Below are 23,978 nucleotides of genomic sequence, written 5' to 3' on the forward strand. Positions count from 1 at the left end.
CCTGAAAAAGAGCCTATTGAGGAGAGACATAGCTCTGAGAGAGAGATTGATGTGCCAGCTGTTGAATCAGAGGATGAGCAAAGTGATACTGAGATGTGGAGGAACAGGCCAAGGAGAGCTAGGCAGCCCAGGCGTATCTACACCTATGACCAGCTAGGCCAGCCAACCTTTCAACAGCTGAAGACTTACCATGTTGGTGTGAAGACATCTGCAGGAACTGCCTGTGACTCCTCTGCCAGATCATCATTTGTGTATCCTTTCTATCATGCAAAGATATAAAACACTCAGAGATAATCTTAGTATGTTAGTTTATAGTTAATGTTTATCAATCACAAGTTACAGTTCATGGTAATAGCTAACACGTAATACAAAACAGGAAATCTGGATAGTTATTTAAGTAATAAGTACAGAAATGAGTTATTATCCTAGTATATTGGAATTAAGACAGTAGTGTAATATACGAACAGTAGTTACAGGAACAGTAGTTGTGTGTACACTTACGGTATAGATTACTAAATGCATGGCTTTTGAATATGTAGACACATAAGTCTGGGTGTACATGGTATTTTCCTTGTCCCTTTTGTGAAGATTGGGGGGCCCACCAATACTTCAATGGATTATTCACCCTTTCATACTAATGGACTATGGATACTTAGTCTAGTATTGCTGCCATGAGAGACTTGAGAAAAAAAAAAAAATTACTGAGAGATAATATGTTGATCAGCCTGTAATGTATGATGCGTGCAGAAATACTTAACTGTTTACTTACCTTCCACTATGTGTTCTGTTATAGAGACATTGTTGATTAATAATGTGAAGATAGGAAAGAAAATGTTTGGAGACATTTTTTTTTGTTAGTGGGGGAGGGTGTTGCGACCTAGAAGTATAGAAGTATTGTTTTATAATTTTATAATTTCATAATGGGTATATGTTTAGAATTCTGTAAGGGAAAGCATTATAATTTCATTGTAATTTCATTTGATAAATATTCTGGATATTATTCGGGTATATGTTACTGAGAGGTGAAAGTTCAGTTACGATGATGTCATCAGCCAGCGCACGCGCAGAAGGGGGAGAAACAGAGACGAGTGAAGTGATCGTCTAAAATATCACTGATGCATGAAGATTTTGTGTTGCTTTGTGTAAAAAAATAATTCCAACAGAACTGGCAAAATAAAGTTGCAAAAGAGAAGACGGAGTCTGTTTTAAGGGTGCAACATCTTTTAATGGTGGTCTTGACCTCTACTAATTGAAACGATTGAATTAAGTTCCTGAGGTGGCATTCAAGGGGGCTATTTAAGTGTCTGTTATTTTGTACGTGTGAATACGGCAGATTCCAGATATTTAGCCAATTACCTCTGTTTTGGTAAGCCAGACTGGCGAGATTGTGTCGTGCATCCTTAGGAGAAGGACTGCAAAGCGATATAGTTTCCTAATCTATAAAAAGAAAATATAAAGTAAGAGCAAATAGAATAATCAAACATTAAAATGGCCATTTAAAAAGACTAAATGAGAAGAAAAGGTATTTGAAACCTAGCAAAGAAAAAAGAGAAAGAGCAAATGTACATCTTATCAGCCCTGAGCCAGAAAAGCCTTTTTCATATTCAAATGTATTGACATGAGAACAAGTAGAGATTTGACCATGCGTTAAGTTGTTCCAGACACTCTTCAGAGACTGAAAACAATATAATTTGACTTGTATTGTTAAAGAATATAATTATATTATAACCTGAATTATAATAAACATTATATTACACTCACAGAGTAGGATAATAATTGGAGAAGTGTGACTTTCGTCATTAAAACTGAATTTCTGAAACAGAATTTCATTTGTGTGCTACCCAGTGCCAAAAGGGGAGGGGTATGCCTTTATTTTTCACCGTTAGAAAACACGGCTAGAATTGTGGCACATGGTAATAGCAAACCAAATTGCGCAACAACTAAAATGTAATCTAATCAGAGAAGTAAATTTACAAGGAGGGTACCACAGTTTTTTGCAGGTCAAAAAATATCTGCACTAACTAAAATGTGTGAACGACACCATAACAGATCTGGCTGTAATGAGAGAAAGCAATGAGCATTGCACATGCAGCGGACTGAAGGCTGAACTGAAAGAGCAGCTTCAGGTGTCACAACACACTGAAACAACAGCAACAATTCAGACTTGGTCAATGAAACTCGGTTTCATGTGACATCTGGAATTAAAATTGCAACTTACATGATAATGGAACCAGTAAAAGAATTCCACACGTCTGAATTTAATGTTTTTGAAATATTGGAATTATCTGTGGTTCGCTCTCCTCTGTTTTCTGTCTCAGGCTTAGGCTACTTCTGCAAAATGGTGGAGCCCACCTGGAGCAAATCCAGGACAGCGGAATTGTTCGAACATAACCTGAGACTCGGGAGATGGGTGAAAAGATATTATAAAAGGCCTTTTCACACGTCACACTATCACATTACTGCATAAATATGGCCTCCCAGTTTAGAACTGGATCGAAATTTGCAACACAATTGTTATAGATTATATTCCACCCATCTCCTAGACATGGACACTGAACACACCCCTCCATCACTATACCCTCACAGCATCATCACCTGGAGTAGATGGTCTATCCAGGCTGAACACTGCACATCAGACGAAGATGTGTCATCTTCACACTAACAGATCCAGATAGCTTCACACACACAGGGTGGAGCTGATCTCATGATCATGGTCTAACAGAGACACAGAGAATAGCATACGCTATTCACAACAAACTGCCAACTAATGTAACACACATGAACAACTGAATGGCTACAGTCACAAATCAAGACAAATTCTAAGGCAGACCTGCCATTAAATTTCAAACTCTATGATTGTTGGTGGGAGTTGGAAGATCAGAGGGCCCCTGATTTCTCAACTTACCACTAATAACAGAAACATAATTAAAATGGATAAATCTGAAGTGAGACCGCTTCAATTAATAACAAAAATTTACAATTTAACCGTCATCGACTGCGACTTAGCCAGCTCTCTCTCTCTCTCTCTCGCTCTCTCTCTCTCTCACACACACACACACACACACACACACACACACACACACACACACACACACACACACACACACACACACACACACACACACACACACACACACACACACACACACTCTCTCTCTCACCAACACAAACACACATACACACACACACACACAACACTGTTGCAATGAATTAACAATCTCCATTCTTATATGCCTAAACATGTTCCAAGTTACTTCTTAGATCTGCATATGTGGCTTGCATTGGAAGATTCATGAACAAACAAAGTGATTATTATATATATATATACGTGCACTTCAACTGTTATTACAAGATTTATTGATGCATACCATTGATTTTATTATTTAGGTTACACCGACCTCTTGCTGCATTTCCTTTGAATAATTCAGATCAAGAATATTTAAATTCCACTACCATTTAATATCACAGTGGTAGTGAAGAATTGGATATTTAAAACAAGACCATCCTACTTGACCTTGAGAAACACTTGAGACCAGATGTACCATTCGCACTCGCTGACATGAACATGATATTTTATATTAGACATGATATGATTTTGTTTTGTTGCATTATGTGTTCCCATGCATTTCCATACGACTTCAAGTTCATAAGTGCTCAATCGTGAAGTGGACATTTAAGATGCTTTTCAGGTGTCTCAGGCTTTTCACACAAAGCAGTGTGAACCAAGGAGAAGCCCTTCATCCACTGAGGTCTGCCCAGACAACCGCACCGCTGGAGGTGACAGGATTGGTCAAGAAGGGTCAGATCATCATCGTGGAGAAGGTGCCAGAGAAGCAGAAGTTTCTCCATGGAGGAGTGACAGATCAACTGAACAAGTCACAAAGGTCCAGATTGACTCTGCTCACGTCCCAGGATTACAGGAAGAGAACCTGAATGCATTCATCCACCTGCTGGACTCAAGCAACATACACCTGGTGAGACCAGGTGTTCTGCAGGTGAACACAGCCCTCTGCAAGCTTCTACAGATGTTAACATTGAAAAGACAATTTTCGGGTGGACATCTCAAGAATGACAACAGACGTTTATCAGTGACTCCATAGGAGCTCATTTGAATTTGACCCACGGAGTCAAGGAGGGAAAACTGTAAGAATTGATAAATTAGGAAATTCCAGACGGCCTGTTTTGGGGGTGACCAGGCCCTGAGAGAACAAAAGGACCTCTCTGGAGATTAGCATTTGAACTGGCTCTCATGCACCATCGAGACGAAAGTCTCACCCCCGAGTCATCTAATCTACATCTCTTTCCCTCTCCCCTCACCCCCTCTCTCTCATGCTCAGGTGACTACCTGATTTCACCCAAGAAAATGTACAGTTTAATGTGAATGATTATGACAGAGTATATCCATGTTTGGTATCGTTTAAAATGTCACAGTGCGACTGGTACAATTCTCTCATCTCAGAATAAGTAAAACACAAGGTAATAAGGTTTTTGAAGGTTTATGGATAACTAGCATACAAGGAGGGGTTGATCTCTCAAGCAAATGGTCACACCCCCCCAAGAGGTACAGTGTACCTCAGAATGCAAATTTACAATTGTTAGCACATATTTACATGTGAAAGAGGTCTGGCTATTTAATGGAGTACAGCAGGCAGATCGGGGCCTTTTTCTGTACTTCAGATCGGTCCGTTAGGCTGGGAGATATAGATCTCTCAGCCTAACGTATTTCTTAATGTTGGGTTTGCATCTTCTCTCTATTCCAGAGCATTTGATGTTTTGTATCGATTATCTCATGATACATTTACCTGACATAATAAATTGTTACATTTGATTATTCTCACTGACTTTGATATTATTTTCATTGAAGAGTTAGACGGAATAGTAAAACACCCACTCACTTTTAGTGAGGCACAGATATTATTAAACCCTTTCATTTATGGAGTCAGATGAATTAACGAGTAAATACATATGATTAATGTATTACAAATTTAACCACCAATACTTCGCATGAGGAAAGGACAGAGCACGTGAGACCTTCCCTGTGTTATTGGAAAACCTCCATTGGACCAATTTCACGGGCCTTACAGGGTGAAAAAGAACACAAACCCCGACCCACATCGACACACACTGATCCGATTAAAAAAAAAAAAAAAAACCCTTGTTTGTTGACGTTTGTGTGAATTGGCCTATGTATGTTTACACATAAGCTAAACTTCTGGAGAATCACAAACATCACGAAACACAAAGGAAACACTGAAGTGAAGATTTCATATCAAACAATCACTAAAATGTCCTCCAGAGATTCATATTAATATGAGAAAGTCACACATTAACACTCACCTTGATCAAACTTTTACAAGATACAGGATCTCAAATCCTCCAGCTTTAACATCATAAAACTACACTTAAATCCCTTTATAATGGTTGATAAACACTTTGATGTTCTGTTTTTTCCGTGTCGTATTTCGCATTTCTCCTGCTTAAAATGGCGACAGGTAAACTGTGTTTTTTTTTTTTTTATGGCGACAGGTAAACTTACTTTCACTTTCTATGTGTGACGAGAGAGAGAGAGAGAGAGAGAGAGAGAGAGTATGGCAGGCGATCGGGGTCAAAAGTCTTTAAACGAAACGCCTGATTTTGACCGTGTCAACTATAGACTGTAAAAAATATCCTCATGCTTGGAAACTTTTGTTCACAAATCTAAATATCTAAAGATGAAACCAATGTTCTGTGCATTTCATTGTGAATATGTTTCTTATACAAAAGCCCTCAAAGTGATAAAAAAGAAAAACGCAAATATTCTTTTTTCCACCATAGAAGAATGATTTAAAAGATAAACCTCAGCCCCTTAATTCTATTTATTTATTAATTTTTTTATTTTTCATGCACCTGTCTTGTATGTTTTTTTATGTAAAGATTTATTAATATTGCCATATTGTTTGTACATGAATAATTGTTCAATTAAAAAAAAAACATAGACTGTAATAAAATATGGACGACGCCCCTTCGCTCTCTTCCATTGGTGAGAAGTGAAGCTTTTTTTCATTTTTTTTTTTTTTCAGAATAAACTTGAATCCAAAAATAAACAAACAACAATACGAAATTTGGCAGCCCCTCACAGACGACTGCTGTATAAACTAAAACAAAATACTACATGTCCGGGCCTGGTCACCTTTTTTATTTATTGAAAATATCAAGATTTACAAGCAAACATGAGCCAGAGGGAGCAGCTCTTAATACAAACAGGAAATATATATGTAGTCTTAGTAACAAAAATAAGGATGATTTATAAAAGGAAAAGAAACATTCATATACACAAATTTAAATAGAAAAAAAAAACTGTTTCTTGTTAGAAGGACAAATTATTGGGCTAGTGCTTTATGTAATTTAGTAAAGTCTGATTTTAAGGGTTTGAAATTATGTTTGATGGAAAAATTTTCATAATTTAACAACTGTCCGTCGGTATCCATTAAGTCGGCTATGGACCATATATTTCTCCCACACCAATCCTCAAAGAATAGACCCAGCTGGCATTCGACTGACCTTAAACGTTTAAATGTGGTTGAAATAATGTCAGTTTATGGAAAAACATTAATTCAACGTCAAAACAATGTTGAACACCAAATGGTTGAAATGGTGTTGTTAACTCACTGTGGATTCAACATAGAAATATAAATAAAATTTGAGTTGTACGTCAAATCAACATTATTTTTACAACCATGACTTTTAAACATTTTGTTGAAATATATCAATAGAAAAATAACGTTGTTCCAACATCCAAACAATGCTGATCAATTAACTGTTGAAAAAGTGTTGATACATGAATAATGATACAACATTGAAAGATCAACTCTGAATTAAACATTTGTTAAGTAACATTAATTCAACGTCAAAACAACGTTGAACACTAAATGGTTGAAGTGGTGTTGTTAACTCACTACGGATTCAACATAGAAATAAAAATAATTTTTTTAGTTGTACGTCAAATCAACATTATTTTTTTACAACCATGACTTTTAAACATTTTGTTGAAATATAGGCTATCAGTAGAAAAATAACGTTCCAACATCCAAACAATGCTGATCAATTAACTGTTGAAAAAGTGTTGATACATGAATAATGATACAACGTTGAAAGATCAACTCTGAATTAAACGTTTGTTAAGTAACATTAATTCAACGTCAAAACAACGTTGAACACTAAATGGTTGTAGTGGTGTTGTTAACTCACGGATTCAACATAGAAATAAAAATATTTGTTTTAGTTGTACGTCAAATCAACATTGTTTTTTTACAACCATGACTTTTAAACATTTTGTTGAAATATATCAATAGAAAAATAACGTTGTTCCAACATCCAAACAATGCTGATCAATAAACTGTTGAAAAAGTGTTGATACATGAATAATGATACAACGTTGAAAGATCAACTCTGAATTAAACGTTTGTTGAGTCGTGATAAAAGCGCTTTCTAACGTTACATCTTTTCTTTTTTTTTTCTTTTTTTTTTTGCATAACACATTTGTTACAATTTGCCGAAAAAAGAAATTGATCTTGTAATACATCATTTAGATACAATTCATGTTTTCATAAGGAATAAAAAATAAAAATAAATACACATCAGCCAAAAGAGAATTGAGACGCTTTCTACATCTCCTGGCGTACTTTGAGAGCAACTCCAGTCTGATTGATCATTTTGGAATATCGTTCAACACAAGAGCTTGATTGGAGGACGGCGGTTGTCCATCACACAACTGTGATTCTATTGGCTCTGACGGTTCCAGACAACACCCGATTGCGCATGCGCGAAGTGGGTCTGTGTTGTCATCGTCAGGCAGATTCTGACCTGGACGGGTTCGGAATGAATTTGGTGGTAACATCTCAAACGGTAAGCAAAGTTTTTGAAGTCACATTTTATAACTAGAAAATTCCTAAATAAATGTTGTGTGTGCCTGACTCTGTCACATATATTAATATGGGCGTCGTGACGTCATACTTGGCGTGGCGGCCATGTTGATGGCCTCGCGAATGTAAACATACAGCAAGTCGAACGAGGAGAAACAGAGTAGGGAGAAGAAAAGAAAGAAAAAAGATGCTAGAATCCCGAAAAGGATGTGGAATTTACCGGGATACGTTAAATGGGGAAACCAGGGACCAGTATGTGGACAAATTTTCCTGTAAAATATCCCGTATTTTAATACCTTACTCTCATAACATTAATGTTAGCCCTTCCATCGGACCTGTCAGTCTCTGCACTGTTGTCCTGTTTCTACCCCCTTGCCCTTTCAGCGAAACAGATGTTTTCAAAGCATCGTTTTGCTTACTTGAAGTCAACCTTAGCGTGATATTGGCCTTTTTAAGATAACAGCGTGGTTGTTGTGAGAGCACGATTTCATGCCAATCTGTAAGCAAAGTCACGTTAGACCTAGCTTCACAACTCGCATAGTTAATGCTGCAGTTTTGTAGTACGAATTTTTGCTGTCAGCAGAGGGATAGCAACAGAAAGATGAATGTTGAAATTTTCATTTTTCGGGATATTTTATAGGAAAATACTATACGGGAAGACAGCGGGACAAGAGCTCTGCTGGAACAAGTTATGAAGTGAAGCCGGCAAACACTGAAGAAGAGCTTGAAGCTTTAGAGAATCACTTGGAGGACAAGAATGAGGGAGTAGAACTGGTAAGTTTTAAATAATTAATCTTGTAAAGTGCTGGCAAAGTTTCATTATGACAATTGGCTTGTTCACTTTGGTGACCACTACAAACTCCTCGTCCTCATCATGTGCCTGCTTTGTGGAGGTCTGACTCTGACCACATTTTCTGGTTATAATTTTAATTTCTTGTTTCTTGTTCTTTTCCGAGTAAACAACTGAAGATGTTGGGAGGCGTTGATGCTGCAGACCATGTGAAGAAGTCAATGGCTGCGTAAGTAACTTTATGTTCCTTTTTTGCATTAGTTTACAGTGATGTTCCCTGTCATATACTGTCATGCACTCCCCCCACACACCCACTTACTCACTCTCTGCTACATTTTCATAATGAACTTGATTGCAATATAATATTCTAATATAAATCTGTTTAACCATGGCAGAACTATGACAAATAAAATGATGGCCATAATGAGCCTCAGAGGAAGAAGTGGGAAGGTTGCCTTCATGAAGACCCGTCTCTACAAGATAATCTGTGGTGAGTTTGCTTTAACATAGTAGTTTTGTAACAGTGTTTTAAATAATTGAATATAGTAAGCAGAATAATAATTCATAAGAAATGAAGAAATCATTTTAGTTGGAGGACTCTACAGAGCATGGTCAAATATTATATACAGTACTCCATTCTGGGCTCTAGACTAACTTCTCTACCGGCAGCACTGGTTACTACCAACTGCCTTTTGTTGCTTGCCCAAGCACATGATTATCAATGACCTTGCACATTGATCAATACTAATTTATATACTTGAAACATTGGCAATTCCACAAAAGTTGATATTTGCAAAATATTTTAATTTGAGAGGTTAACGTTTGCTAATACTGATCTGTTTCCCCCCCCCTCATCAGACGCTGTCTTGAGCTCATTTGATACAACTACAACAAAAGTAGACGAATACATGGCCAAATACTTGAAATATGCACCAGAGAGGATAGGTGGCGGTGGCAGAAAGAAGTAACAAGAAGGGAAGATTTAACCAGCCGTGTTCAATGTTGCCCAATGTTTGGGCCGTTTTTCTAAAGGTTAAAGTTCGACACGTGTAAAATGATGTTGTGTGAAATGTTGGCACACTTGCAGCCATGCAATAAAGCATGTTTCTTACGTCAGTGAAATGTCTTTATTAATCTTCTTCCTGGTCTTGCTTTGACCAATTGGCTTCTTCCTAGCTGACTGTTCAACGTTGATTAGATTGACGTTGTAATGACATTGCTATTTCAACGTTGATTAGATTTGCAAAATCTAAACTAAAATCAATATTGATTCAACGTTGGCAAATTCACCTATGTTGAGAAACGTGACGTTGGAATGACATTGCTATTTCAACGTTGATTAGATTGACGTTGGAATGACGTTGCTATTTCAACGTTGATTAGATTTGCAAAATCTAAACAAAATCCAACGGTTATCCAACACTGACACCTGACGTTGATTCAACGCTGACTCTACGTTAAAATGCCAGCTGGGGAGATGTGTTGCTGTGCAAAATATATCTGTTGTTCCAGAGTACAGATGTGTGGCGTGAGAAGTTATGTACGTATAACATTTTCCAATACAAGAGTATTTGTGAAACTCTGACAATGATATAGGTAATTTGTTAACACTAAAGTCCGCTCTAAGAAGAAATTCTAATCCTCCAATTCTCTTGAATAAGGTCTTGGAATACAATACCAAAAGGAGTTGCTGTGTTTGATCCAAGATTTTAACCAGTTTATTTTCAAGGTTCCATTAAGGCAGTCAAAATCAATAACTTTTAGTCCTCCATCCTTTGTGTCTTTAACCATATTGCTTTTCTTCATATAATGTGATCTGTTTCTCCAAATGAAGTTCAGGTTGATTTGGTTGATAGATGTAATCAGTGTTGTTTGGAGTGGCACTGGAATAGGCTGGGCAAGAACATCTGGATAAATATTCATCTTAGTTAGGTAAACTCGGCCTAGTGTCGATAGGTCCCTCTGTAGCCATATATTTAGTCTTGATTTGCATTCTTTAATTTTATTTTCTACATTCAGAAGCTGGCTTTGTTTTTGGTCCTTAGAGAGGTAAATCCCCAGGTATTTGATTTCTGATTTAATAGGGATATTGCAGATGTTTTTCAGTGAAGTGTTGTAAGTTTAATGTTAGACCTGAGGCTTTTGAGAATTTTTCAATTTTGGCAATAGTTGTTGAATTTTGGTATCTATCTTTTAAGAATATTGTTGTGTCGTCGGCTAGTTAGCTGATTATTATGTCTGTGCCAAGTACATTAAGTTTTTTTAATATCATTACAGTTTTTAATATAGATTGCTAGCATTTCTGTGGCTAAGATGAACAGGTATGGTGAGATGGGGCAACCTTGAGGAATACCCACATTAATCTTGAAGCTTGGGGTGGTACCACTAGGTAATAGGACACAGCTATTAATATCTCGATATAATCCATTAACCCATTCTCTAAATTTGATTCCGAAGCCAAAGTGTTCGAGCGGCGAAAGAATAAATGGATGCTCCGCGGAGTCGAATGCTTTATAGAAGTCTAGAAAGAGAAGGAAACCATCATCCTCTATTTGGCTTCTACACTCAATGATGTCCATTACCAATCTTATATTATTATGTATTGACCTTCCTTTTAAGAGCCCTGACTGTGTATCTGCAATAAGATCTGAAATCCCTGTTTGAAGACGAGAAGCAAAGATGTAAGTTAGGAGTTTGTAGTCTGAATTTCTGAGAGTAATGGGTCTTCTGTTATCTATAATTCTGGGATCTTTCCCAGGTTTTGGAATTGAGACGATAACTCCATGTTTCATTGTTGGTGGAAGCACATGTTTCAAATATTTGGGTAAAGACTTGTAGCAGCAGGTCTCTTAAATCTACCCAAATGTCTGTAAAAGTCACCTGTGAGACCGTCGGATCCGGGGGCTTTGTTAAGAGAGAGACGACCAATTACTGCGTCAAGTTCTGGAATTGTTATTTGATTATCACGTGTTTGTTTGAGGCCATCCTCTATTTTTGGAATATGTTTTGCTATATCCTGAAAAAAAAATGTTGACAGTCCACGCTAGAAAATGTAGAGCTATAGAGCTGGCTATAGAATTCCCAGATTTCTGAAGAGATAAATTTTTCATCTGTGACTTCATTATTATCAACCATCAGGGATCTGATGCTATTTTTTTCCTGTCTTCTTTTTTCAAGACCACAGAAATATGCTGAATTGTTTCCCCCTCCTCTATCCACTAGCTCTGGATCTAATAAAGCCCCCTTGGGCCTTACGACTGTGAACTTCATCTAGTTTTGGTTGGAGGTTTAATATCTTCTGTCTATCGTCTTCAGTTGGGTTTGGCCTATTGCAGTACATATTGAACTGATTAATAATGTCTACTTCTTCTTTTTTTAACTATCTTTTTTAATTATTTTACTGAATGAGATGGTAAATTGGCGTATTTTATATTTTAGGAATTCCCACTTTTTGGTAGCAGTTGTGAGCTCCTCAGAATTGGCATTTTCTTTAATTAATAATTAGATTTTTTGGCAGTAGTCATTATTTTTGAGCAGACTGGAATTGAACTTCCAATATATGTGTGAGTGGACATTGTTGTCATTGGGTTTGATCTGTAGTAAAATAACACTATGATCTGTTAGTGGTGCAGAAGAAATATCAGAGCTAATATTATAAAACAGCAAATGATTTGCTATTAACCAATGATCAATTCTGGATTTATAATTGTGGCTTGAGCTAAACCAGGAGTATTTAGATATTTCTGGATTTAAGTGTCTCCAAGTATCAACCAAATTTTGTTTTTCACAAAAGTTCGTGAATATGGTGTTTGGATGACTGGCAGAGTATCTGAAAGGATATTTATAATAAAATTCATCATGAACTAAGTTTAGATCGCCTCCAATGATGATGTTATCAGTTGAGTGTGTTCATTTGAGATTGTCTAAATGTAAACCAATTTGTTCAAGTAGGGTTCGGTTTTCTCTACTGATGTTATATCCATACATGTTGACTAAGATGAATTTCAGACCATCTATGTTTATGATAAGAATCAGCCAGTGAGCAAATTCATCTGCCATATGGGACACAATATGACCTTTGAAGCGTCCTGTGAACTGCATGATGATCTGACGAGGGCGGCTGGTGTTACTCGGCCCCAGTCGGTGCACCGAATCCAGGATGAAATCCATCTTCTCCCTCCAGTGTGGCACAATCTTTCCGATGATATCAGAGATGATTTGTCGTGTGTTTTCGTCTTTTCCCTCCTGTAAGCCATTTACTCGCAGGTTCTTCTTTTATAAAGCTCCAACTCTGCAGCTCTTTCCCCCAGATCTGTGTTCTCCTCTTTGAGTTGTTTCACCTCGACGTGCAGTTTTTGGCACTGTGTTTTACATTCTTTGATTTCGGCAGAGTTAAACTCTACCGCTTTCGCGATGTTGGCTATGGTCAGCGTGTTCTGCTTTAGCTCCGCTTTGAAGTCCTGCATCATGTTTTGAAGAGTGCCGATAGCAGGATCACAGCGTTAGAGGCGTCTTCAGCATGGGCTCCAGCGGTCACGGCGTCGTCTGGTTTTGACTTCTTCTGTGGTGCTGGTGGTTTGGAAGGAGATGCTAAGGTGTTTTTGGTTCCTCTGGTGTTAGTTTGTTTATGTTTATTTGTTTAGCACATGTTTAGTACAAGTACAAAACTATGCAAGGAGGGAACGAAGCCACTCTAGGCTTGTACAGAGTTCCACTCCTGCTCATATTCACTCATGAGACATGCAGACTAATCACTCAAACAAAAAAACAAAATAAAAAAACAAACAACAATCGAGACAAAGCAAGAGCATAAGCAGAAAAACAAAACAATACAGAACAACAATTCAATAACAAAAAACAAAAAAGATGCAGAAAGAGCATGCAATACCTAGAAAGAAATACTTAAAGGCGTCAGGCTGGCAATAGTAGTCTCGTCAAATGCTTTTTAAAAGCAGAATAAGAGGACATTGATCGCAAAGATGGACTTAAATCACTCCAGAGCTTAGGACCTCTAAAAGAAATATTAAATTGATGTCTTGCAGTTCGTGTGTAAGGTAAGAGTAGGTTATTATTGCTGTGTCTAGTTTGAAATGAGTGTACATGTGAAATGGGGATAAATTCTGAAAGGAGTCTGGAAGATCTTGTTTCCTATATATAAACTTATGCATATGCATAAATAAACATGTTTGATAAATATTTACCTTATCAATAGGGAGAACTTTGAATTTGTTATAAAGGGGTGCCGAGGGTGCATATCTATTTGAATGAGATATAAATCTAAGATATTTCTTCTGTATGACTGTTAATTTCTTCAGGTAAGTAGAATAGGTAGCTGCCCAAACAATATTGCAATAATTAATGAATGGGAACAAAAAACTATAATATAAGGTTAAAAAAGCTGAGGAGTGAGCTAAAGGACAAACCCTCCTCAATATACCCAGCATTTTAGCTGACCTCTTAGATACGAAATTGATATGGTTAGACCATTTAAGACCACTATCTATAATGACTCCCAAAAATTTGGTATGCTGAACCAATTCGATTTGAATGTTATTAATAAAATTTTTAGATAATTCTATAGGGTAATGTTTGTTAGTATTACAAAAAATCATAAAATTGCATTTTTTTATATTGAGGGTAAGTTTGTTCCATTGAAACCATTCCACAATGGAAGATAGTTCCTCATTGACCGTTTTGATTAAAATATTAAAGTCTTGGTGAGAAGCTACAAGATTTGTATCATCTGCAAATAGTACTGGTAGGAGTTTGGTGCAAGTCGTGGCCATGTCATTAATATAAATTAAAAATAAAAGAGGCCCCAAAATTGATCCTTGAGGGACACCAATCATAATTTGTGACTTCATGGAGGTATAGCCTTCCAGGTATACATATTGCTCTCTATCAGCTAAGTAGCTTCTAAACCATCTCAAGGCAACATCCTCCACTCCGTATCTGCTAAGTTTGGCAATCAGAATATTGTGACTGACCGTATCGAATGCCTTACTCAGGTCCAGGAAGACTCCAAGAGCAAATTTTTTATTGTCAAGAGCTAAAGAAATTTAAAGTTGAATCAGGGCATGCTCAGTAGAGTGTCGCTTCCGAAAACCATATTGATGTTTGTATAAAATATTATTGGCATCCAAGTGATTAAATAATCTAGAAAAGACAAGTCTTTCCAAGATTTTCGATATACACGGGAGAATTGATATTGGCCTATAATTACCAAATTCCTTGGAGTCACCGGTCTTGAAAATTGGTATAACCCTAGCAACCTTCAAATCCCGAGGGACAATTCCAGTTTTAAGAGACAGTGAGAGAATATGAATGAGAGGTTTAATGATATAGTCAATTGTCTCTTTGATAAGAACACTTTTAATGCCATCATGACCATGGACTGCATTTTTAAGTGATAAAATAATATTACGAACCTCTTGAACAGTTGGTGGGTCAAAATTATGGAATGAAGGATCCTGACCTTTGATTAAAGAACAGGGGTGTATATCCGAGCCATTAGTGCTAAATGCTAGTTCAGAACCAACCGATATAAAGAAATCATTAAAGCCATTAGCAATATCAACAGGGTTGGAGAGAACCCCCTTCTTACTGTTCATTACTACAGGGACGGTAAATGGGTATTTAGTACGGTTCAGTAAGTGATTAATGAGGTGCCATGTTGTTTTAATGTTTTTAGAAGCTTGTGCAAATTGATTTGAATAATATGCTTTCTTTGTTTTTCTTACTAAAGATGTGAAGTAGTTTTTACATTTCTTATAAGTTTCAGTATTAATTGAGGAAGGGTTAAGAATAGACCTCCTATAAAGTTTATTTTTTTTCCGGGAAAGCTTTTTTAGTTCATCAGATATCCACGGCTTCCCCTTAGAGTATTTATTTCTGGATTTTGTACTCATCAGCGGAAATGATAAATCTAAAGCCTTATTAAAAGACTTTAAGAATAAGCTGTATGCACTGTTAACGTCTTGTGACACAAGTACCTCATCCCATATGGTATTGCCAATGGCAGACTTAAAATGATCAATGCTGTTTCTAGAGAATTTACGATATTTATTTGGCCCATTCTTAGGATAAGTAGACATTAGATGGCATGATTGGATAAACTGGAAGACAGGAAAGTGGTCAGAGACATCACACATCAGGAGGCCTGAAGTGACCTCAAAGTTATAAGAATTAAACAAAATATTATCAATGAGAGTATAGCAGATGAGGAGGTGATTCTGGAAGGTTTAGTAATAAGAGGGAAAAATTAAAAGAATGGAGTGCATTTAAGAAATCAACTGTTTGTGTTAAATCACATTTGAGTAAATTAATATTGTAGTCACCGAGTAAAAAACATAATTTGCTTTCTTTGGTTGTTAACTCAAGTGTTGATTGAAGTGCATCAATAAATGTGTTATGGTCTGAATCTGGTGGTCTATAGATGCATCCGATCAGAATGCTCTTTCCATTGAATTGCTGACAAGATGGAATTTCAATAAATATAGACTCTGTGTTAGTGGTGTCAAATTCTGCACTAAGTTCATCTCTAACACCAGCATCAAAGGAATTCAAAACATATAAAGAGACACCCCCTCCTCTTTTGTTTTTTCTACAAGAATGAAATGATACATAATTAGGTAGGGGGAATAAAGTAAATACATCATCAGTCAGCCAAGTCTCAGAAAAGGCCAAGACTGAGAAGGAAAAACTTAAGGTAGACAGAAAAGTTCTCAATTCGTCATGATTTTTAGACATACTACGAATATTCCAGTGAAAAGTAGAGAAAAGATTTTTAGAAAAGTTTATGGTTTGATGCAGTGAGTTTACTTGCCCTTCAGAGTAATAGTTACAAGACAGTTTTAATAAGTTCAAAATAAAGGTTGATTTACATCAGGATTAAAGAAATTCTCATAGATGCCACAACTGTCCATGTTCTGCTCAAACGGATTGAAAATAAAAGAGTTATCGTCAGAGATGGGCAAGTCAATAGAAGCCATAGAAATTAAGCTGGCAAGAAAATCGACACAGACTCACGTGATAAAAACTGAGCGTCCCCTGGTTGTGAAGGCCTCCTACTTCAAAAAGGCTAATAACCAAAGTTAACTGAATATTCCATCTGTCCCGGAGGATTAAGTAATCTTCGTCCATAATCAGCGACACAAAAAAATAAAATAAAGTAGTAAGTCCACACATCCACAGCTCATATTGTGACTCAACTCTAATCATCATTTGTACAAGTTCAATTCGTCCATTTCTTTCACCATCACTGCTCTTTCCTCTTCTGGTGTTGCTCCAATCGTTCGGATATAAACTTTACCATTCCGAGACCAGGTCGCTTTGATCTTTTTAGCCTTTTTCAGTTGCCGCGCTGCATAAGCAATATTCCCGTTCTTCCTCGTTAGATGTTCATTCACAAACACTCCCGTGCCTTTTAACTTGAACCCCTGTTGTAACAAGCCGATCTTGTCTTTTCTGTTGACAAAGCGGATTATGATTGCCGGTGGAGTATAGGACTATTTTTGTTATTCTTGTTATTCCGAGGGAGTGTATGACAGGCCGAGATCTGATTTCTGTGAATGGGAATATCCTTACTACCGAAGAATTGGATAACCTGGAATTCCAGGGTCTCCGTCTCAGCAGTTGTGTCATCAGCATTGATTCCCGCAGCGACATTGGAGTAGGCACGGTGTCGTGTTTTCAATCCAGAGATAATCAGATCATCCATACGGTAATATTGCTCTACATCATCCAGTCTCTTTTCCAATTCTTTGATCTGATCGTCTTTCTTCTTTAATTTAATTTCATAGCCGCTCACCTGAGCTTGTAGTAGATTCACCTGTTTCGTGAGCTGCAGGATCTCCGTTTGTTGTGTTGCGATTTTGCCGACCTCTAGTTGGATTGAGGCCAGAGTTTTTTTAATATCTTCCATATTGACGATAATCGTAAGCTTTCTCGTTGTTGTAATACTAAACAGGCGCTTCGATCACTTTTGCTTGGTTTCTCTGGAGGATCAAATCCCCAACAGGGAAAATGCTGCAGTCAGCTCAAACATGAGCTGAACATGTACATACACTCGCTTTCCGAGCGCCATCTTGCAAATTACTAATGAGAGACAGATCCATCCATTTCTGGACCACCATAGTCGTGTTCTTGGAGAGCCTTCAATTTAATGATTTGCCAAACAGACGAAAAACAAACATTTAAATGAACAAGCTACCACTAGCAGGACTCCATCAGGTCCAGGTCATCACAGAACGGTGTAGCAGATCCCCCAGACACACACACACACACACACACACACACACACACACACACACACACACAAAGAAATAAAAAGTAAAACAGAATGATTGAATCCAGGAAAAACAGTGGCTAGTGACAGACGAAGGCAATCCTCCTGTAATCACAAGCATAAGTGGTTTATGATGCGATGTTTGATAGCATCGTGACAATTTAAAACAATATTAAATCTCTGATTGAAAGATTAGGACAAAAAAAAAGGATTATATAAACTTACGTTTTTTCTTTGGACACCTGCCAGTTAAAAGTGTTCAAAACACATAAATAACCCCTTTATTGTAGATTTATCCTGCAATGAACTTGTAAGGCATATTTTGATGTGTGTTTGGCGTCGAGTGTGTTATATTATATCGAGTTATTTTGACATTGTAAGTATTACGAGGCACAACCGCAATTAATTTGTGCATTGTCTTGTGTTTTATGTAGAACTGATTTATTCTCTGTGAAGTGAAACCCCTATTTCCACGTTTGTGTCTCCATTGTGCAGGTAACGTGTATAAAATATATTGTTATAATGTGTTTTATGGATTAATTGCTTTATTCATGTAGAATTGTGCATGTTCACCACTAGGTGGGGGTGTTTCCCTTTCTATTGAATTGAATTGAATTGTTCTGTTTTTCATTGAGTTGATTTGTGATTAATTCACTGAAAATGTTTTATAATTCTGCAAAATTGTACTCATCATACGATCACAACGCAAAAGAAAAAGATTAAAAAGAAAGAGTACTGTTTTAAATAAACCGCAGAGATAACGAGATATGCTGTGGAACTGATTTATTCTCTGTGATGTGAAACCCCTATTTCCACGTTTGTGTCTGTGCAGACGGCCCAGGCCACACCGTCACATTGGTGCCGTGAAGTTGTGGTGCCGCTGTGTTGTTATGGGTCGCGTCTTCAAGCAAGTTGATGGAAATCACCGTCATCAGTTTAACAGCTCGTCCTTGGGTCACAGCCGTTCGTGTTCAAGAGACACTTTCACTTGATCCTTTTTCAGTTTATGGGACATTTCGCTCTGATCATTGACATTGAGTTTATGTTTATATGTGTGTGTGAACTTGCAGCACATTTGTTTCATTCATAACGAGTAATAGCAGGAGATATTTGCCTGACCACTTCAGTCCTAGTCCAGTAGGCAGAGCAGAGGCAGAGGGGTTTTAGGTGTACCGCTTCCCTTTTCAATGGACAGCCCCAATACTGGGAATAGTGATAGCAGACCTAATGCTGACCATGGTGTGCCTGATATGTAAGGACAAATGAGTTCAATTGGCCATCAAATTGGCCAACAGTTAGCAGACAACATTATGTCCCATCTTAGTCCTTTTAGCTTGGACATTGACATGCCAAATAGACAACTGGCGATTCTAAGGCTATTAACAGCCCATCAGGCATGGTAAATCTGTCACAAAGTCAAGTAATTCAGCACAGAAAAGTCAAGGAGCCACCTTCATTCAGAGGGGATAGTTCTGACACAATTGAAATTGAGGAATGGGAAGATCTGTTGAGGACATTTGTTAAAAAGAGCAACATGAATTCTGACGAACATGTGGAAGAGATTCTTGTGCACCTGCGTGGTAAAGCAAAGGATGTAGTCAAACTCTGGATCAGGAACTGTGATTCTGCCACCACTGTCTGTCCAAACTCTGTCTATAGCCTGTTGCGCAAACATTTCAGTTGTAATCATTACTCGCCGGTCCCGCTTGCTGATTTTTACACTACCTTGCCTGAGGAGGATGAGAATCCGTACGACTACTGGCTGAGACTCAACAAGGCAGCGGATGTTGCTTCAGAAGGTCTTCGAGAGCACGGTAAAACACTTGACAAGCCCAGTGTGGAAGTGGTGCACATGTTTATCAGACACTGCCCGAGTAAGGATTTAGCCCTAACCTTCAGGTCCAAACCGACTGACAAGTGGTCAGCACATGAAGTACAGGCTGTGCTTAACGACTATCAGTCAGAGTTGTCTTTCAAAGCCACCAGTACAGGGCATGGTAGTCGAAATGAGAGAGTTTCAGTCAACAAGACTGATTTTAATGCAGCTCCAGCGCCCGTTCCCACAGTGTGCGAGCAACGACAGAAATGTACAGATTTCTCTGCTCTTGAAAAGGTCATTGACATGCTTGAAAAAGTCCTGCTGACCAACACTAACAGACCTCAGTCTCATCCAAAACGCCAGCCTTCTAGGAGTCTCCCTAGGATCGAAGGTTTTGATGCTTTAAGCCTGGCTCACACTACAGGAGTTTTAACATCCTAACCGATTGTGAAATCTGGCTGCAGCACACACACTTAAGGAGAATCTCTGCAGATATTCTTCCCTCAGATCTTAAACATGCTCACACTACAATATTTGAGAATAGTGGCGCATCACACACTACAAGATATTCTTAAGATTTAGCACCTCACGTGACGCGATCTCACGGGGAAGCGCATGCAAACAAAATGGATAGTGTGTCGCGGCAACTTGCTGTATTAATACTTATTCTTTGTAGCAATAAAAAACAAAAGAAAATCAAACGAAGCGTGGACGAGAAAATGGTTGGGAAGTCGGGATCAGCATGGATTGTCTGTTCTTCAGCGAGAACTAGAGGTACGATTTTTAACTCTTTTAAAATGTTTACAGTAGTGCGCTAGCAAGGGCTAGATTGTGTACAGTTGTTTGGCAACATGTTAGCACTAGTTTATATGATATTTTTTCTGTATGCTTACATTTTTTATTAAATTAAGTTCCACAGCAACTTGATGTCCAAAGGAGCTGTAAGGATCTGGAGTGGCAAGAACTGAAGTAACTTGCTGTAACAAATTAAGTTTCTGTCGCTCAATAGAATCTGCATCCCCTTTGTGACGTTTCGATCCCGATTTGGGAGTGGGAAAAGAGGTGGTGAGTTCTTCACCCCTTCTTTGGGCAGAGGGATGTGGTGCTGTGGTTAATGAGATGATAATTAAAGTAAGAGAAATTACATTGTTATTACAGCACAGAAGAGAATCCAAAGATCTTGCATTTAGAAATATATCAGAGCATATAGTAGAATATTTATAAATGATTAAATATCTCCATAACATGTAAAAGAATAATTAATAAAATAAATCATTTGAATAAAGACATTATCATAAACATTGACCATTTTGGATACACCAGTTATGAAAATGTCACTGCTTGATCTGTTTTGTGCAAACTTATAAAATAGGACACCTGGCATCCTGAATGACAAAACAACTAATCTGACATCACTTTTTCAGCATTTTATTAGTCTTTACATCTACAATTGTTATTTTACCTGGTGCCTCGGATGTATTTATAATGTCCTCATCGCTGGTGGGGTCATCCATGTCCTGCCCGTCAATCAAGTCTTTGACAGATTGATCAAGCTGAAAAACAATTCTATGTCAGTGCAAGAATTTAAAGGATTAGAAAACTTCCTGATAATTAATATCTAATTATGCAAATATCTCCATTACTTAAGCACACAATATGCCTGCCCATAATACTGCTCTGCTTACACTGGTCTCACTGGGGCGTTGGGCAACATGTTTTTTGAGGAACTCCAGATTCCTCAACAGCCAAGCCTGCTTATGAGTGAGCCCTTTCTCCACACTCCCACTCGGTTTAGGTTTGAGAAGCTTGGTGTATTGTGTCCGTAATGTTGTTGCTCTTGTTTTCACCTCCTCCACTGAAAATATACACTGACATACACTATCATTAAATATTAGTAATATTATTCAAACAAACAAACAAACAAACTAACTAACTGTGCAATTAATCTTTTGTTAGACCTGAATGTAGCAGATGATCATTGACCTAGATCTAATGTTTACATTAGCTAGCTAGTGCGCTAGCAACTTTTTACACTCACCCGGTACGTTCAAATCTGAAGCGATCTCTCCCCAGCTCTTCTCTTTGTCGCTCCGGTTGTGGTTCTCTTTTGAGGAGACATTAAATAGGCACTCATACTGTTGCCACATCTCCACCATCCGTTCTTCCATCTGCTCACTTGGACGTGGCTGTGTACAAGAGTTAAAAACGATATAAATACTGTTCGTCTTCTCACACAAACCGCTCGTTTCGTCCATCAATGTGTACTAACGCCTACATCTTGGATGCCCTTGAGGTAAGCTAAAACATACCAAAATTTAATTTCAAAGTGAGCTATCCCTTTAAAGTCCCCCTGTAGTCAATAATTGTATCCCTTAACCCTCTGATTTTCTTCATTTGGGCCAACACTCGTTGTATTTGGGTCTCCAGGAACCCCAGAATATAACATGCAATTTTGAAACAGAATAATAGTTTTATTTTTTTTTAACAAATGTAATTTTACTCTGTTTATTAATGTTTTTACTCTACATTTGTGCAGTATTTATGCTATATTTTAAAGTTATATAGGGTGAATAGTGGTAAAGTGGGACACTTTTTGATAATTTACCTTCTGCATAATGTTTTATTATGATCCAAATGTCTTAGCCCCTCATATGATACTATTCTAAATAGCTTAAGAGCTCTACTCTACTATACAGAATAAAAAAGAAAGAAACATTAAACACAGGATAGATGACTCTTCCTCAAACACACACTGACCCCAAACCACATTTTTCCAGGCGCTACTGTCAAACTGGGACACCTTTATTGGCAAACTGGGACACTTCAAACACATTAAATTGTTACTCAAATGTAGGCCCAATGAATTAAATACACAATAAAAATATAAACAACAACAAGAAGGAGGGATGCAAGGAGGGATGCAAGTACAGCAGATTATTTCCACCCCTCCCTCCCTCACCTGTCCACAATATTTTGTATTGGGTTTAGTTTATTTCATATAAATTTAAAAAATAGAAATCTTCATAAACATTTCTTCTTGTAGGCTAATTTTGTTCCACACAGGCTAAGTTTCATTTATTTTTGTTGAAAAGTTTTTTGCAAATATTGCAAATGTTTGCCATACAAGCTTGTATCCTCCATCTTTCTTTTTTTTTGGAATTGGCATTATTTTTTAAAATCAGTTTACAATCTTTGTTGAAATATGTAGCTAGCTAACTAAATTTATGAGGGGCATACAAAAAGGGAACTCAATTCCCCATTAGAATGACTTAAATGGCTGTCCCAGTTTGCCAGTAATACCCTGTCCCAGTTTAACAATACGCTATTGGCAAACTGGGACAGTGTCAAAATCACATAAAAAACAACAAAAAAAGATTCATATGAATGTGATTTTTACAAATTCTGATTCACCATTACATCCTATAACAAAATATATAACAATTACAAATGATCCATGAGTGTTTTAATTTTTATAAGCTTAACATTATTCACCTCAGAATGCTATGTCATTTTACTTTACCGTCTCGGTTCACTGTAAGGTTGTTGAATATGGTGTGCCACACCCCCGGAAGTGATGTCATAGCCACAGAATCTATATTTTTTTATCACATACTTGCTTATGATGAGCTCAGTGTTGATTTTTAGCAATGGAATGATTTACATGTAAAGATAGAAATTAAAAAGCTTAACTGTCCCACTTTACCCATTGTCCCACTTTACCACTATTCACCCTACATTTAAAAAAAAAAAAAAATTTTAAATTTAAATAGGTTTTTATACAAAAACAGCTTTTTATGCAAAATTCACTTTATAAAAGACCCACATTTCTAAATTTCATTTATAGGGATAACATGGATAATTGTACATGGTTTAGTGTAACATTTTTGCCCATATTTTGGAAAATGTAGTTTTAAAAGTAATAAATGATAATTTTACTCACTAAACAAAATTTAGAAATTTGGGTCTTTTATAAAGTGAATTTTACATAAAAAGCTGTTTTTAAAAAAAGAAAAAAAACTTTTTTTTAACTTTCACTGGAGACCCCAAAGACAATGAGTGTGACTATTTTTTTCACGCTAACATAAAATAAAAATGTGTAGATCTATAAAGGGTTGAGAGTCGTACAAAGTTTCATGCCATTTGGACAAAGAGAACATTTTTTTAAAATTCAGCAAAAGTCAT

General features: G+C 37.2%; 1 protein-coding gene and 1 long non-coding RNA gene across 4 annotated transcripts in view; one reads left to right on the forward strand and one right to left on the reverse strand.

Annotated features, from left to right (window-relative positions):
* The window catches only part of LOC311302519 (uncharacterized protein), a 1,110,603-nt gene that overhangs the window by 130,993 nt on the left and 955,632 nt on the right, over positions 1-23,978 (reverse strand). The gene's annotated exons all lie outside the window — the stretch shown is intronic.
* On the forward strand, positions 7,049-10,019 carry LOC311302583. Of its 3 annotated transcripts, none has more exons than XR_014629596.1 (5): positions 7,049-7,884; positions 8,542-8,675; positions 8,858-8,920; positions 9,087-9,181; positions 9,550-10,018. It is a non-coding gene; the product is annotated as an uncharacterized lncRNA (long non-coding RNA). The 3 variants fall into 3 exon arrangements; XR_014629597.1 differs by lacking the exon at positions 7,049-7,884 and adding an exon at positions 7,919-8,173 and having other exon boundaries at positions 9,550-10,019; XR_014629598.1 differs by lacking the exon at positions 7,049-7,884 and adding an exon at positions 7,924-8,153 and having other exon boundaries at positions 9,550-10,016.

Source organism: Rutilus rutilus (assembly GCF_951802725.1).
Source record: "Rutilus rutilus genome assembly, chromosome: 13".
Classification (NCBI taxonomy): Eukaryota; Metazoa; Chordata; class Actinopteri; order Cypriniformes; family Leuciscidae; genus Rutilus; species Rutilus rutilus.